This window comes from Stegostoma tigrinum, chromosome 1 (genome assembly GCF_030684315.1).
Source record: "Stegostoma tigrinum isolate sSteTig4 chromosome 1, sSteTig4.hap1, whole genome shotgun sequence".
NCBI classification, from domain to species: Eukaryota; Metazoa; Chordata; class Chondrichthyes; order Orectolobiformes; family Stegostomatidae; genus Stegostoma; species Stegostoma tigrinum.
Window position 1 is genome coordinate 124,294,981 of NC_081354.1, and position 18,352 is coordinate 124,313,332.

Genomic DNA, 18,352 nt, shown 5'->3' on the forward strand with positions numbered 1-18,352 from the left:
TCAAAGTTGATAAGGAGGGGGTATTGCATGAGCTGTCAGTACTTAATGTTAACAGGTCACTTGACCAAATGAGATGTGCCCAAGGACACTAGGAGGTGACAGTGAAACTGCAGAGCACTGGCCATAAATGTTTAGCCTTCCTTAAACTCAGAGGTATTACTAAAAGACTGAAGAATTGGAAACATTAATATTTGAAGCAGCCAACTCTAAATTAGTGTTGGAGTTTCTTTTGGAGAATTCCAGGTGCTGGGTGATGGCCCTTTGGAAGTTTAAATTTTACAAGCAATTTTCACAATGGTTCATGCATTGATTGGGATATCTACAAGGTCCTAACATGTAAAATGTCAGATACAGCCTAGTCTACAATTTAATGATACCAGAAGATCTGGGCCATAGCTAACTTATTAGAAGTACAATCCAACTTCTTCCAAGGGATAACAAATTGTAGAGCTGGATGGACACAGCAGGCCAAGCAGCATCAGAGGAGCAGAAAGGCTGACATTTTGGGCCCTGACCCTTCTTCAGAAATGGGAGAATCTGAAATAAATAGGGAGAGAGGAGAAGGTGAATAGAAGGTGGATAGAGGAGAAGGTAGGTGGAGAGGAGACAGACAGGTCAAAGAGGCGGGGATGGAGCCAGTAATGGTGAATGTAAGTGGGGAAGTAGGGAGGAGATAGGTCAGTTCAGGGAGGATGGACAGGATGAAGTTAGTAGGTAGGAGATGGGGGTGGGGCTTGAGGTGGGAGGAGGGGATAGGTGGAAGGAAGAACGGGTTAGGGAGCCGGGCTGGTTTTGGGATGCAGTAGAGGGAGGGGAGATTTTGAAGCTTGTGAAGTCCACATTGAAACCATTGGGCTGCAGGGTTCCCAAGCGGAATATGAGTTGCTGTTCCTGCAACCTTCAGGTAGCATCATTGTGGCACTGCAGGAGGCCCAGGATGGACATGTCATCTGAGGAATGGGAGGGGGAGTGGAAATGGTTCGTGACTGGGAGGTGCAGTTGTGTATTGCGAACCAAGCGTAGGTGTTCTGCAAAGCGGTCCCCAAGCCTCCGCTTGGTTTCTCTGATGTGGAGGAGGCCACAATGGGAACAGTGGATGCAGTATACCACATTGGCAGATGTGCAGGTGAACATCTGCTTGATGTGGAAAGTCTCCTTGGGGCCTGGGATGGGGGTGAGGGGAGAGGTGTAGGGGCAGGTGTAGCACTTCCTGCGGTTGTAGGGAAAAGTGCCGGGTGTGGTGGGGCTGGAAGGGAGTGGTGTCTTTGGTGGTGGGGTCCCCCCCTCACCTGGCACTTTACCCTGCAACCACAGGAAGTGCTACACCTGCCCCTACAGCTTCCACTTCATCCCCATCCCGGGCCCCAAGGAGACTTTCCATATTAAGCAGATGTTCACCTGCACATCTGCTAATGTGGTATACTGCATCCGCTGTTCCTGTTGCAGCCTCGTCTACATCAGGAAACCAAGCGGAGGCTTGGGGACCCCTTCGCCGAACACCTACATTTCGTTCGCACTAAACAACTGCACCTCACAATCGCGAACCATTTCAACTGCCCCTCCCATTCCTTAGATGACATGTCCATCTTGGGCCTCCTGCAGTGCCATAATGATGCCACCCGTAGGTTGCAGGAACAACAACTCATATTCCGCTTGGGAACCCTGCAGTCCAATGGTATCAATGTGGAATTCACAAGCTTCAAAATCTCCCCTCCCCGTACCGGATCCCAAAACCAGCCCAGCTCGTCCCCGCCTCGATAACCTGTCCTTCCTCCCACCTATACCCTCCTCCCACCTCAAGCCGCACCCCCATCTCCTATCTACTAACCTCAACCCGCCCCCTTGGCCTGTCCATCCTCCCTGGACTGACCTATCCCCTCCCTACCTCCCCACCTACACTCAACTTTACTGACTCCAACCCCACCTCTTTAACCGGTCTGTCTCCTCTACACCTATCTTCTCCTCTATCCATCTTCTATCCACCTCCCCCCTCTCTCTGTTTATTTCAGATCCCCTTCCCTTTCCCCATTTCTGAAGAAGGGTCTAGGCCTGAAAAATCAGCTTTCCTGCTCCTCAGATGCTCCTTGGCCTGTTGTGTTCATCCAGCTGTACAACTTGCTATCTCGGATTCTCCAGCATCTGCAGTTACTACTATCTCAACCAAGTGATTTTTTTTTCTTTATTCATTCACAGGATGAGGACATCACTGACCAGGCAGCATTTATTGTCCATCCATATTTGCCCAGAGGGCAGTTAAGATTCAACTACATTGCTGTGGGTCTGGAGTCACATGTAGTCAAGACTAGGTAAGGATGACAGTTTCCTTCCCTAAAGGACATTCGTGAACCAGAAGGATTTTTACCAACAATCGACAATGGATTCATGTCATCATTAGATTGTTAATTCCAGATATTTTGTTGAATTCAAATTCCACCATCTGCCATGATAGGATTCGAACCTGCATCCCCAGAACATTATCTGGATCTCTGAATTAACAGTCCAGCAATAATACCACTAGGCAAACACCTCCGCTTCATCGTATGCACTTCATTAAATTGTTCAGAACCAGTAGCTCAGAAAGGGAGAGAAAGTTTGTCCTGGAGAACAAATATAGGATCAAAGAATCATAGAACATAGGAGGGACAATATGTTTCTAAAATAAATAAATGAAGATATAATACCGCCGCTGTCAAAATGGTTTTATCATAAGAAATTAATCCTTTTTGACCAACTGATAATGGGACAATACTACATTCTCTGCTGGTGAACTTCAGATGTCCTCAAGATTCTCTTCATTCTTTTGCTCTCTTTTGCAAGTCCAAAAAATGATAAATTTGGTTTTGATTATTCTGAAAAATAGAAAATAGCTCTTCTCTGTACTAATTTGTCTCAAACTAACTGATTAGTTTTGCCCATGCATCATATTCATTAAATATTAAAATGACTGAAGTTACAATATAAAAAGAATAAGTGATGGGACTTTTAACAACGAATAGACACCTGCTTTGCACAATTTATCTGCTCTTATTTTGAGAGAAATTATTGCACCTTCACTGGAAAAGTGACCTTATGAGGTAATGCAATAAAATTACATTTTACCTGATACAGTTCAAAATCAGCTTCACAAAGAACTTTGAAAGTTCAAAGTAATTTATTGGTCTCACACTATAACACCAGCAGGAAAACCTTGGGACCTTCAAACAGAAATTGCAAATAGTTATTTTTAGCTATTTTGCTTTTTTGCTTGAAAGTTTCACCAATTTTGCATTGGAGATATGGCAATGAATTTGTAGAATTAAGCCAACATGTAAATTAAAAATCATTAAATTGTGTATGCTTGGATGCACAAATTCAACTTGTGTTGAATTGGTTTAATTAATAGTTCACTTCCAAAAAAAAAGCAATGCACTTGGGGCAAAAATTCTAAAAATAAAAAGAAATTGGTTCAAATTAAGCAAGGCTTTATTAACAAATGTGTTATGATATTTGTAGAATCTTCCTTTGTCTGCAAATTCAGAAACTCTTCAAAAAAGCAAATTCTCAAACAGTGAATGAAAGAAGGCAATGGCATGCAAACAACCTTGTCCCATCTGCAAAGAACGAAAAGGAATTGGAAGAAACCAAAATAAAACAACTAATCAACTCCCATGGTCTCGACTGGTGGAATCAAACTGTGTTTCCTTAATTTTCTTTTCCTTTTTCCATCCTTGATATCTATGTCTCATCTTCTTTTTGTCTTTCTGTGTGTGAGAGGGGAATATAAAGGGGTAGAGATGAAATATTGGTGTTACTGCCTTTCCAGAGTGAACCTCTGAAAGCAAAATTCCGTGGTCAATACAAGGTAGGTAGGACGGCTAGAAACAGAAACACAGAAAATGCATGAGAAACTCAGCAGGTCTGCCAGCGTCTATGGAGAGAGAAACAGAGTTAACTTTTCAAGTTCAATGTGGCCTCTTCAGATCTTTGTCTCATCAGCAAAGAGATGAAAGGAATTTTCTGAAACCAAAAGAAAATAACTCATCAGCCCCAGTGACTCAGACTGGTATTACAGAACTGCGTTTCTCTAATTTCTGTTTTCTTGCTTCCACCCCTAATATCCATGTCTGGAAAAAAACAAAATAGCATAAATCAGGTATGTAGGGGAGGCTATAGCCTGGTGTATTATTGCTAGACTATTAACCCAGAAAGTCAGCTAATGTTCTGGTTACCCAGGTTTGAATCTGATCATGACAAATGGTGGCGTTTGATTCAATAAACATCTAGAATTAAGAATCTACTGATGACTGTGATTGCCAGGAAAAAAAAACATCTGATTCACTAATGTCTTTCAGGAAAGGAAACTGCCATCCTTACCTCATCTGGCCTACATGGAACTCCAGACCCACAGCAATGTAGTTAACCCTCTGAAATGGCCTAGCAAGCCACTCAGTTCAATGGCAGCTCAGGACGGCCAACCAGCAATGCCCATGTCCCATAAGTGGATAAAAATGTGATCTTAAAGACAACAGATTTTTATAGCTAATTAAAACAATGAGAAGAGGGAAAACTACCTTGATACCTAGCAAAGATGACCATGTTAGCTCCAATACAAAGAGCTATGCTGTCATTAACTTATTTTCAGATATGTTGGGACATATTAACAGTTGTCAGGTTGCTGATCTGAGACCTCAGTACTCAGTGCACTAATGGAAATAATTAGCACAGAAAAACTCATTAGCTCTGACAGCAATAAATCATGAAGTCCTGTTTCTAAACAGAATTAATCACTTTGCTGCCAACTGTGAGACTATGCCATTGTTTTATTATCCTGTATAACCTGTGGTGTTCTTCAGAATATTTTCCACAGACCACACAGCAGGTCAGCAACCTTTGCATCCTCGAATGTTCAGATAATTGTTTCAATATCCTTTAAAACCTGCTTTTAGCTAGGCCAGTTTCCTCTTCAGAAAATGAGTATAAAATTTTACTCAAGGTGTTGGTCTGTAGATCTGAAAAGGTTATTGCAGCAAGCTCTATATAATGAGTATATTTTACTTAAGCATAGCTTCAAAGTCACATTGTGCATAGTTCAAAATGAGAATACAATTTTATGTAATAATCTCCTGGAGTGATGTCCTTCTCGAAGTGCTAATCCATGATTTTCTGCCCATTAAAATTGTCATTTAGAGTGTTGTAGCAGTCGTTTCTAAGTTAATTATGTCAGTCAAATGCCACAAACTAAGCAAATATCATTAACTATTGTCAACCTAGTTGTGCATTGTTTATACTATCTACATTTTAACGTATCATAGTGAAATAAATATCCAATTTGTCATCTTGGAGTGGAATGATGCACAAGGAGAATATGCTTGCCTTGTTTTGCGTCAATATTCCCTCCCAAACTTCTATTTTGGTGATTACTTAGATATGTAAAGCCAGATACTGTGTGTAGAGCCTCTGAGAACTTACGCGCACTTGACCATATGTTCTTAATATTGCTGATCTCCACACAAACCAGTGAAGTGGAAGCAGAGCTCGTACTGAAAAATCAACTTGGAAACAAAATCGACTGAAATGGCAAACATAATACAAGATAAAGCATGCTCAAGTACCTTGAACACCAGAATTAATGTATTCAGCAGTAGTGGCACCATTATGTGAGATGGATGCAAAGGATACTGCAAATTCTGTCAACTACTGTCCAAGAGGAGAGCAGTACAGGTTGTCTAGGATGATGATGTCAATAGAGTTCTCTGTCTCAACACTCTGAAGACTTGAAGCAAATGTGCACATGTTAGTGCATTAATGGTATCTAATAGTAAAGTTTTTAAACAAGCACTGTTCAGTGATGTGATGTATTGTTATCTGTCTAAATCGTAGTGACCTAGCTTTCTGTTTCATTAATCCCATTTCTTTGTAAACGTTTTGAGTTTTGAAAAGGATCACTGATACATGAGCTTTGGTTTCTCTCCACAGATGCGACGAGACCTGCTGAGATTTTCCACAATTTCAGTTTTTATTTGTAAATGTGCACTGGTTTTGATCTAAGCTGAGTTCTCAAGCATGCCTGTTTGATTATTTTTCATCACATTGCACGTTATTCTAGGAGGACACTTCTAAAGTGACCTCCATATTTAACCATAAGGAAGTTGTGTTTAAAAATGGCATTGCAACTGTGAGAACTCTCTTCTGAGATGACAATAATATTTCTGGCCTTGAGCTAAACTTAAGAAGGTGAATTTAATGCTGGGGGCAAGCACATTATCTTGAAGTGTGAGAAGTCAGGGGGTGTATCAAACACTGCACTCAGTCATTTGCTTTTTCAGTAGATAAGCAATCTTCAGCCAATTCTTCAGATAAGCAAAAAATTCCAGGAGGTAACCAGATGCCCAATCCTGTTTGGTCTCTACAGTGTGCTAAAGGGATGGTGAGCTGATCTATTGATGGAATTTCTGGTCCCAGCTTGCCCAGTTGTTGATGTTGCAATTATTTCCATTAAGAAGAATTTATAGACTTAATAAACCATCTCAAATCTTAAATTATTTTGATTCACAGTGAATCAAAATAGGAACTCTGTCAAAGGAAAAGTGTAGAAGAAAAGATTTCTCAGAGGAAGTATAATTTTTTTGGTATTTGATGGTATGAAAATTAACATTGATGGAACAATATGATCTGTGTGTTTAACAAAAGAAACTCAGTTTGTTCATGTTGTGACATTGCTTTTGCATGAGGTTTATGATTATTGGCCACGAATTGTGAGTAATTCATTGACCTATTACAGCTGTCCTGTTAATTATAATTTTGCTGGTGGTAATAATACCTTCTGGTCTTACCCTATCATCGTGTGACATTGTGCACATGACATATTTCAACTGTAGCCCATCCACTGGCACAAAAGAATATTGCCTTTAAGTTTGAACAAAAAATTTTCTACAGACAGTTTTAACATGTATCCCGGATGTCTTTATACTTTAAATATTAGCATTCCCCAATCATGCAACATTTTTTGAATGCAATAAATGTACTTTAAATAGACATAACTACAGAGACAAGGCCAAATTCTGTTGGGTTACAAGTTCAATGGAGTAAGTCAGAAATGTAGGGCAATGACTTCCAGTTCTCAAAATAACTTTTGTTTTATTAAATCAAACCAATAAAGCAAACAATTTTCTCTCTCAGCTAACTAAAATCTTGTCTGGCTGTAGACAGAAAGTAAAATAAACAAATCACACTGATTTAACTCTCTATGCAAATTGTTGCTCTGTCTCCCTAATTGTTCTGCAGGGATCAGAAGTAATCAGAGTAGATTTTAACCCTTACAACCTTGTTAGTAATCTGATCAAATGGATCTCTTAATAGAAAACTTGCCCAATTTTTAGAGAGTGTGACAATTCCTGACAGTTCTCTGGTGCTGCAGTGGGCTCTGAACTTGCTCCTTTAATGCGAAAGTGAGCAATTAGGAGGCTGCCTTTGGGAAAATATGACTTCCATTTTGGCTCCTGATAAGTGTGGGCTCAAGGTCCCAAGTTAATCCTGCATCAAAAATCTTCAACCGGCAGAAAGCTTAGTGGCTGCAAAATTATTACATCATTTAAATTAAGTACTATTTATGAATTGAAAACAAATGCTAAATAGCTGAAAAGTGCTGTGTTCATTGTGATCAGAGGTAATGGGAACTGCGGATGCTGGAGAATCCGAGATAAGAAAGTGCGGAGCTGGATGAACACAGCAGGCCAAGCAGCATTTTTCAAAATTGATCCTGTTCCCTCTATGAATGAACCCTTTTAGCAGAATCCTTTCAATGCTTGTAATAATAGGCAGAGGTCCTGCTGCACCAAATCTCTAACAAAACAATGGAAAGATGTAGAAAAGCCTCGGTAAACTTAAGGATACAAGTGCAGTTAGCTTCCCATACAATACAAATTCCATTCAAATCCTGTGAGCAGTGAAAATCTCTCTGGATCTGCCATGAGAGATAGGTTTTCCACCATTGTAGTCTGCATTGAAATTCCTGCTATTTTTTTTTCTTCTGCAGCCAATCATTGTGTTCAGACCCTTTCTACAGCTTCTTGCGCACGCAGCTTCAATGAAACTTTAATTGTTACCCCACTATCTATGTTCAAGCAATCTAGCAGATCATATGATACGTTCTGTGAAATGAATGGCCATCATGTGTCAAGCAACAAAACAGGACTTTCGTAATGCATTTTTGTGCAATATCTTTGGAGAAGTGATTACCATCACCAGCACATTTCTGCTTGGAAGACAAATGTGAGCAACCATGGTCTGCAAGCAATCAGCTAGTCATTCCAAGCCGTGGAAAATCCTCCTTTGTGGACAGGGTACATTAAAAGAGATACATAACGAGTGAACTGGTAGAGAATTACCAAAATTGTGCATAGAGATGAGAGTGCAAGGTAGAAGTACAAATGCAAATATGTGGGTACCGGCAAATGTGACCAGAGTGTGTAGCCAACTCAGATCATGCAAAGTCATTTGTGAATTATGGCGTGACAGTGTGAACACCGGCAGCTAGTTCAGGCCATTGTATGGCTCACGAATCATTCACAAGTACGATTCTGATGATGCTGCTTGTGAGTTGATGTTGAGTAGCAGCAGCCAGAAGCAAAATGACCAAGTTGTTTAAATAAGTGCAACAGAGTACAGCACAAAATTGGACATTTTATCTCAGCTTTGAGCATCTCATCTTTCTGATCTTGCCTTATTCATTATTATCATATCATTCAGGAGCTGGCCATGATTTTGGCCATGGTCATATTATCACATGCTTGCAGCAAAATCATCCTAACGTTAAATATTCTTTGCTATATTAAAGCCTTGCAGATATTGATATTGATTGTAATTTTGAATAGTACATTCTAGTTCTGAAGCTCAGATGCAGTTTCGTCAAAGTGTTTATTAGTTGTCTTCTTGTAAATGAATAACCTGATAAATTTCTACACAGGACTTTTTCAGTCTGAAACATATCATGCTGAAAGATCAAAGCAACCAGTTCAAAGGAAAAGAGCAAGTCAAAGTTAAGCTATTTGTTTACCTAGTTTTTTATTCATTGAACAGGTTGAGACAATATTTTTTCTTTCACCTTATCCAAATGCTGTAAAATTGATCATCTGCAAACTAATAACATTGGCGAGTTACAGTCTGCAACAATAGCCTCACTGGAACTGGCAAAATAGGTAACAAGATGGGAAAATATCAAGTGCATTGGCACTGGATAAACAATTGCTGTCTTGATATCAACTCACTAATTAAGTGTTGGGCAAACAGGTCCAATGTGGATTGTTTTGACATGCCAGGCACAGCATTAAGTGGTAAAACAATGGCCATTCAAGAGTCTCAACTCACCACTTTCCTGATTACTTACCTTCCTGGTAGGCAAGACAACTGACTGGTGTCCTGCCTGGATAACCAGGGTAACTTACCTGCCCGGTTGGGGTGAGGTCCATTTTCCCCAATCTGGAGGCAATGAGAGGCATGGATGGTGGTGAGCAGTTGGCCACTGAAAACCATCTCCATGCTGCCACCTTTGATCCCTTTCTTCCAACAATGACTAATCCCCGAGAGGGAAACGGTTAGGACATACCTTCTCACTGTTGGATACTGTGAAGATGAGAATGCAACAGAAACTGCCAGTGTCTGATTGGCTGGTAGGTTAGAAGCTGGCAGCCTCTGGAGATCTGGCACATCACTGTTGAGCCTGTGATAGATCTGTGAGATTAACTGTGTCAGCAATCTCTTAACCAGCTGATTGGCATGGGATCCAATGAGCTTTCTTGGCAGTGGGGTTTGCAATTTAGTTGACACCTGAAATGCTCAGCCCAACTTTTACTCCCAACAAAAGAGGAAATCTCAGCCATTGTAAACTATCATCTTTAATGTAGTAAAGTGTCCCAAATTGTCTCATTTACAAAACTTACCACCAAGCTAAAGAAAATACTAAAATTGTGTTCAAACAGGTTTTGTGGTTGATCTTAAAGAATGAGAGAGAGAAAGAGGTAGTGGCAAAGACTTATAATAAGGCAATTTCACATTTCATCCTAAAGCTTGTGGTATAATGATCACTGTCTCCTAAATGTTTCCACTGTCACTTGATCTGTTTGGTTCTCCTCATTGCTAAGAGCAAGTCTAGCACAACCTGCTTTCTTATTGAGCTGGACACATACATGAGACTACTATGTTTGAGGTCCTGTTTATGTATTTTCCATCCAGTTTCCTACATTCTGATCAAAAACAAAGTTGCTGGAAAAGCTCAAGCAGGTCTGGCAGCATCTGTGAAGAAAAAAAGAGTTAATGTTTCAGTTCAGATGACTCTGCCTCAGAACTCCAACTTTGTTTTTGTTCCTGATTCACAGAATTCACAGTTCTTTCAGTTCCTAAATTCTGATTCACATCCCCCTTCCTACTTATTACCAAAAGCACCAATGTGGCTGCAATCTTTGGTTATTTAGCATCAAAATGGCAGGGGAGTAGGGCTCCTGAGCCAGGGCTCATCCACTCTGACTGCTGTTGTTTTCTTTCTTTTCCTTTTTGTTTCTTCTCTTTTCCTTTACTTGCCTCTTTTCTGAGCTCAGACAGCATCAGCCGAAGTGAGTGAACCCCGAGCAGTCAAGGGTGAGCATAGAGTGGACCCCATGGCAACAGCAAGTGAGCCCACAGTAGCCTGACTGACTTTTCTGGAGTGAGCATGGTGCATTGATGGCTACTACATCAGCAGAGCTGACATTGGCAAGGTAGACTCGGTGGTGAAGGATGGCACCTGAGGATCGGCAACTTCATCTTTGGTTGGGTCTAGTGCTGGTGGAGGTGAAACGGTGGCCAGAGGGCATCACGGCAACATTGACAAGGTGGGCCCAGCAGTGAGAGATGCAACTCTGATGTTGTAGGGTCTGGCGCAAGCAGCGGTGAGGAGGTGGTGGAGAAGCGTTAGCCCTGTGATGAAAGAGTGGTAACTTCAGCATTGATTGGATCTGGTGTAGATGGAGGCGCAGGCGTTATTGATGATAAGCTAGCTCAGATCTGATGGACTCTAAGCTGTATCTTTCTTTTTTTTTCTTATTTTTAAACAATTCAAAATGACTCCAGATTCAGTGGAAAAACATTTCACTGTATTTTACTGTTTTTCTTCACAAAAATACACAGGACAATAAAATCATTCTTAATCATATTTGCCCAGATGTTAGTATTCTGCCCAGATGTTCTCCCTCTTAGATCTGTCTCTTTTCTTTGCCGTAAGATGATGGTTCAGTGGTGGAGCAAAGGGAATGGGGTTGCACTAAAGGCCAGAGTTGAAGGAACACAAACTTCTTGGAAGGTTGTATAGAGGAGGTTATAGAAATAGTGAATGGTGATGCCATGGACAGATATATAAACAGGGTTGAGAATTTTAAAGTGAGGCATTCAAATACAGGAAGTCAATATAAGTTAAAGAGAGCAGGGCTGCCTGGTGGACAAGGCTTGGATGAAAGATGGAATCCAATTACAACCAATACTGTATAAATACTACATTCACAGGTACATAAGTGACTGGACAAACTTTAAAGTCTTAGGCTACACTGAGCAGCATGCTTTCAATAGCATGGTATGCTTCAAGTTACCCCCATGGTGAGAAGTATGAGATCTTTATATCCATAGGTCAAATGCTATGATACAATGAGCAAATTTCTTAAAGGTGCACAAACCTACTGATTAGTGTATATAACACAATGTGAGGCATTGACCTGATTTTGGAGGAAAAATAATTTATTCTTGTGTATTCATTCTTTCACATTTAGCAATGCGTTACATTCACACTGTCATTTACCTTTGTCTCCTCCCCTGAATACTTTTAATTGTCAGCTATGAAATAAATACCTTGTTGGATGCTAGAAAGTGGAGATGGATTGTCTGACAGTCAGTTCAGCAGTTCTTGTTAGCACATATTTGGTGGTAAAGGTGAAAGGCACACAGCAGTTAATTATTTTTAGCAAATCACCAGTGATTACTTTCATCATTGAAACAACATCAGAAGAGATTGTGATTGAGGACAATTAGAGGGAATATTAAAGTTATTCATATTGGCATTGTGTAAACTGGAGAATCTGTGGGTACTAGTATTTGGTTCACTGATTTTTTGGAATATATTAATAATTTATGTTTGGCATGTAGGGCCTAATTTCAAAATTTGCAGATGACGCAAAAATCATAAATGTAGTTGACAGTGAGGAGGATAGTAGCAGACTTTAGCATGGCATAGACAATCTGGTGAAAATAACAGACAAATTGCAGGTAAAACATAATGCAAAGCGATGCGATGTAATTTAGAAGTAAGTAAAGTAAGCTGAAATAATTTTGCTGTGGGTGCAGACAAAGAAAGATCTGATGGCTCACTAACTGAAAATATTTGGCGGTATGTAGGACAATTTGATAAAAATGTTCAGAAAATGTACTTGATCCTAGGCTTTATTAACAGAGTCATGTAGCACGGAAGCTGTGCTAAACCTTTACAAATGGCTGGTTAGGCCTTGGCTTGAATATTGCAGTGAATTCTGAGCACAAGACTTTGAGAAGGATGTCGAGCCAATGACAAAGGTGCAGAATGGGCCAATTAGAATGATACCAGGAATGGAAAACCTAGGATTGTTCTGCTTAGAAAAGAGAAGGTTAAAGGGAGACTCAATAAAGATGTTCAAAATGATGAGAGATTTTGATAGAATAAATAAAAAAGAATCTGTTTTACTGACAGGGTAGTTTGTTAAACAGAATAGACAGATTTAAAGCAATTGGCCGAAGAAGCAGGAGGGAATGAGGAGATTCATTTTTATGTAGCAATTTGTTATGATCTATTATGTATCTGAAATGGTGGTGGAAGCAAATTTCATAGCAGCTTTCAAAAGGAAAGATTTGTCAGCCTACAGGGAAAGAGCAGAGGAATACAATTAATTGAGAATCCCTGACAAAATGCTGGCACAGGCTGAATATATTGTATGATCTTGTGGCTCTATGACGTTAACTACAATCATAGATTGAACCATAAATAGATAATTTGTACTAGTTTTGTAATTTGTATGCATTGAGGAAAGCAATTTCATATTAAAGCTTTATTATTGTAAGTACTTAGTCTGGAAATTGGATGTGGCATTACTGATGTCCCATGTGATTTATTAGCCTTGGTGTGCCATAGCATGCAAAGTGACTGCACTGGGATTGCACTGTCTACTTAGACAAACCAGAGCTTTGCGTGCATATGTATTTTGGTTGTGAAAACAGAGTCTTGCTTAACATTTTCTGTTAACAAAGAGCCAAGGGAGACAAGTGCCTCCAAGGTAACACTAGAACGATTTCAAATTATTATTTTAAAAAAACCTTGTTTGGACTAGTTGCAGCTATGTTGGAGAGTAGAAGTTTCACCTCATGATGCTCACACGCCACTGAAAATTTGATGAGCTATCAGATTACCAACAACATTCATTTTCTGCTTCAACTGCTGTGTTTCAGTAGATTTTCTGATGTATTGGTAACTCAGAAAATTTCGCATTTTATGTTAATGCAGCACAAAAACAATACGAAAATGCTACATGTTTTTGCTGCTATGCTGAAGAAACTGCAGTAAAACTCAGCCAGAGTATGCATTTCGCATTTTGTTTTATTACTTATCAATAAAATGCATTAGTTTTCCTACATCTGAATTATTTTGCATACGAATACAAGCTAAAACAATAGGCAGTTTGAAATGAGTGAAGTACAGCTTTATGTTACCCAGACATTGTTTTTGAGATTCAACCAAGGGTGGGGATTGTATTGGGTTGAAGAAAAATGCTTTCTCAGTTTGTTAAAAGCCCTTGTATGTGAATGAGAGCTACTCTGTGTCCCAATAGCTTTATGTGATCATAAATCATTATCTGTCATCAAATCATGCATAAAAAGATCATTCTCCTTTACGAATAGAACAAGAAATAAAAGTCAGAAGAAGCAATGCACAAAGATTTGGCAGCTCAGTGGGAAAAAAGGGGATCTTGCACTAGCTATAAGAAGCATGTTCCTGCTATTTTCACAAAATTATGGTAACTTCCCGATTTACTTTTGATACCTGAGAAATGATCTGTTCTGACACTTACACTAAGCCATTCCTTTTTAAGCCTTGGTGACAGGTTTTCTATTGTATGAACTAATGAGCATATTGCTTCTGCTTTCAGATCCAGCTTCATGCTTAAACTGGATAAGAATTCTGCCTTTATTTCATCAAAATTTCCTCTAACTTTTTCCTAATTTCTGTGTCTATGAAATCAGTTTATAACAAATATTGAAACAAATTTCTTCTGCACAATATTTAAGAAGTTTTTTCTGACTTTAGTGCAAACTTGAGATGTCAGCAAGTTATCTCACGCGGTTGTTTACTTCATAACCACATTATCTATGCAAGTGAGACGCTATTTGAGTGATTCGGCAAATCACATGGTGAGTGAGGAGGATGCTCTTGTGTTGGTGGGATCTTGCTGGCTCAAAGGTCCTACTGCTATATTTAAAGGCCAGCTGGGCTGAGTCTCACTTGATACAAGCAAGGAGCATTACAGTGTGGTGTTTGTCCCAACTGCAAACAAATTGCTTCCCAAGAAACTGGAATCACTGAAGAAAAGAAGTCCTATTCCCAGGGGTAGTAGGAATAGCAGAATCTGAGATAACAAGGTGTAGAGCTGGATGAACACAGCAGGCCAAGCAGCATCAGAGGAGCAGGAAAGCTGACGTTTTGCGCCTAGTCCCTTCTTCAGAGAAGGGTCTGAAGAAAGGTCTAGGCCCAAAACATCAGCTTTCCTGCTCCTCTGATGCTGCTTGGCCTTCCGTGTTCCTCCAGCTCTACACCTTGTTATTTGCTATTCTCCATCATCTGCTGTTCCTACCACCCCTGGGAATAGGACTTCAGGACACTGTCCCATCAAGCCATCTGGCTTAGATGGAGATTGCAGCACAAACCAATGCCAATGCTCCTTGTTAATAGCATCAACAATTGCGCATGACGAAAATGACTAATCTCCTGCCCTCAATGAGAGTAAGTGACACCATCTTCTCTCAGCTAGCTTACACTCACAGGGGCATCACCCAGATTAATTCTGCTGCTGCAAACTGTTATAAAGTGGACATTGACCATCCCTCTGATAACCAAAGCCAAGACACCCAGAGAAGGTTGCTTTGCATCATAACCTGTTAAAGGAAGTGTGAAAAGTGGTATAACCTGCCTCTCAGCCCCCACACTGTTAAAAGGGAGAAGTTAAATGAAATGAACTCCTGACAGTCACTATATAATTGACAAGTAATAATTTATTTATCTAACTCTAACAGTGAATAAATTAACAGAACTACTAATACACCAAATAACTCCTCCTCAACTACTAACTATTCCCAAATATATAAAAATTCTGATGGTAAGCTGTTCCAATAGATAGAAGCTCCACTTATATAAATCTGCAACTTCCTTATATCCTCTTCACAATACACTTACCTACTTATCTTTCAATCAGCAGCAAATTTAGCTGCTCTTCCTCCTCATGTAAGTCATGAATATAAATTGTAAAACCTCGAGTGCCTAGCACAGACTCCTACTGGACCCATCTTGTCACACCCTGCCAATTGGAAAAAGAGCCATTTATGCACACTCCCTTTTTTCCACCAGTCAATCTTCTATAAGTACCCTCTGACAACATGTGATTCTACTTTGCGCAATAACCATTTCTACGGCGCCTCCCCAAATGCTTTTTGGAAATCCAAGTACTTCAATGGGGTCCGCCTTGTCCACAGCATGTTACTCCTTCAAAAAAATGTTGAAAAAATATTAGTTCGACATGATTTCCCTTTCAGCCTTCCTGATTACTTTGACTGTTTCTAAGAGCCCAGCTACAACCTCTGATGATCAGTTCTAACACCTTCCCCACCATAGGCAGCATGCTATGTGGCCTATTGCTTCCTGTTGACTGTCTCCCCCCTTTCTTGAATAAAGGAGTCATGTTTGCTGTTTTGCAGTCTGTTGGAATGTTTCCAATATCAAGTACACTTTGGAAAGTTAGCACTCATGCATCTAATACACCCTGGGGTGAAGTCCATTAGAATCTGAGGACGTGTCAGCTTGTAGTTCTATCAGTTTGCTCATTATGAAATCCTTGGTGGTTGTAATTTCATCAATTTCCTCTCTTCATGTGCTGATTTATGGCGATTTTGGTTTGTATCATGAATGGCGCAGGCACCCAATCAGCAATATTGCGGTTTGCACAACATTGATGTGAATGAAAGCAAACACAGTGCTATATGGAGTTTATTGTGTGTCATTCTTTTCCTCAGGCATGAGCAAACACAGGACCAAGGCCAACACAAAAGGCTGCAGCCTGAACAACTCCACACCACCTCTGAGGAAGAAACCTGTCAATCCTCAGGGAATGCCCTGACAAGGCATTCACTGGCTCCCTCCACCCGCTTCGAAGCTGCCACCTTGGTGGCCATTTGACATAGGTTAGACTTAAGGAACAAAATCAGAAAAAAACACTCAAGCTCTCTGACATTCAGAGGACTCCTGGAGACCAGGCTCATGCTGAAGACATAACCCCAGGCTTGGCCATAAGTGACATGGTCAACCTTCAGAGAGGTGGAACATCAGTCAGATGCGCCAGAGGCTCTCAGTGGACTCAGAACACGAAAACTTGAAACTTCCACCAAGGCTGAAGGATTAAAAAATGAGCCTGCGAAAGCAAACACCCTAAGATTTTCTAAAAGGAATCATAGCAAGACCAATGGTGGTCAAACTGAACTCGGGCTTGGATTATTAAGGTTTTTTTTAATTGATTAGATTAGATTCCCTACAGTGTGGAGACAGGCCCTTCGGCCCAACAAGTCCACACTGCCCTTTGGAGCATCCCACCCAAACCCATCTCCCTATAATCACACACCCCTGAACACTATGGGAAATTTAGTATGGCCAATCCACCCAGCCTGCACATCTTTGGACTGTGGGGGGAAACCGGAGCACCCGGAGGAAACCCACGCATACACGGGGAGAATGTGCAAACTCCGCGCAGCCAGTTACCCGAGGCTGGAATTGAACTTGGGTCTCTGGTGCTGTGAGGCTGCAGTGCTAACCACTGAGCCACTGTGCCGCCCTGTGTTTTGGATTGTCTTGATGGTTACATGAATATAACATTGGAACAAACAGAAGAATATGTAAATAGTCAACTTAAGAACAAGTACGGAGATGCATTTATTTGAAGCAATAATGTGCTGTACATAAGCACAGGGGGGTAGACTTTAGATGATGATGTGCACCAAATGTCATGTTTTTTGATTTTAAAGTGACAAAAACGGGTTTATTTTTTAAGCAAGGAAAAGGCATTCTAGTGCAATATACAATAGTTCTTTTCAACTTTTGGTCATCCACAATACATGTGATAGTTCTTCATAAATGAAAATAATTGCTTTACATTTTCTTGAAAACTTTCTTTGGCCATTTTTCAGAAATGGGTAATGGCTGCAGCATAATGTATAAAACTTGTAGATTAATCAAGGCAAAAACTGGCCTGTAAAAAAAAAGTGGGGCAGCACGGTGACTCAGTGGCTAAAACTGCAGCCCCACAGCACCAGAACCCAGGTTCGATTCCACCCTTACGCAACTGTCTGTGTGGAGTTTGCACATTCTCCCCATGTCTGCGTGGGTTTCCTCTTACAGTCCAAAGATGTGCAGGCTAGGTGGATTGGTCATGCTAAATTGCCCGTAGTGTTCTGGGATGTGCAGATTAGGTGGGATGTAGGGGGGTAGGTCTGGGTGGTATGCTCTGAAGGTCAATGTGGACTTGTTGGGCCGAAGGGCCTGTTTCCACATTCCTTGACTGGAGTGAAAGATGAAGAAACCTGACCATGTGCTCACTCTGACCTGTAGCTGTGGCCTGTGAGTGCATGGGACAGGGTGGGAACACCTTGGAGTCAGGCTCAGCAGGGCACTCAATAGTTGCAGGATGCATGCTTCACCCTTCATTCTATCACCTAAGCAACGGGAGTTCAATATCAATGGTGTGGCAAAATGGGGCCAAGGCTTCTCAGTCAGGTGCCCCTTCTTCTTAAAGAGCATGCCCTCACATGGAGGAGAACAGTCACCTAGCCAGCTTATTCCAAGGACTTTCCAGAGATGCCCTACCCTTCCACTTCCCCTCTGCCCATGAACATATTGATTCCAGCAGATCAAGTTGAGGAGGGCAGGCAGCAGCTGAGGAGGAGACTCTCAGCAGGCTAGGACACTCCAGGCCCAGAAGCCCTAAGGTAGACCTTCCAAAGTCTTCACCACAACGTGCCAGTAAGTAGGTACTGACGAGCCCCAGCTGTAAATGTCAAGACAGCACCTAGA

At 40.8% G+C, this 18,352-nt stretch overlaps 1 pseudogene; it reads left to right on the top strand.

Moving 5' to 3' along the window:
* The first annotated feature begins 16,694 nt into the window (after positions 1-16,694).
* On the top strand, positions 16,695-17,259 carry LOC125452506 (U6 snRNA-associated Sm-like protein LSm6; annotated as a pseudogene).
* Positions 17,260-18,352: the final 1,093 nt, after the last annotated feature.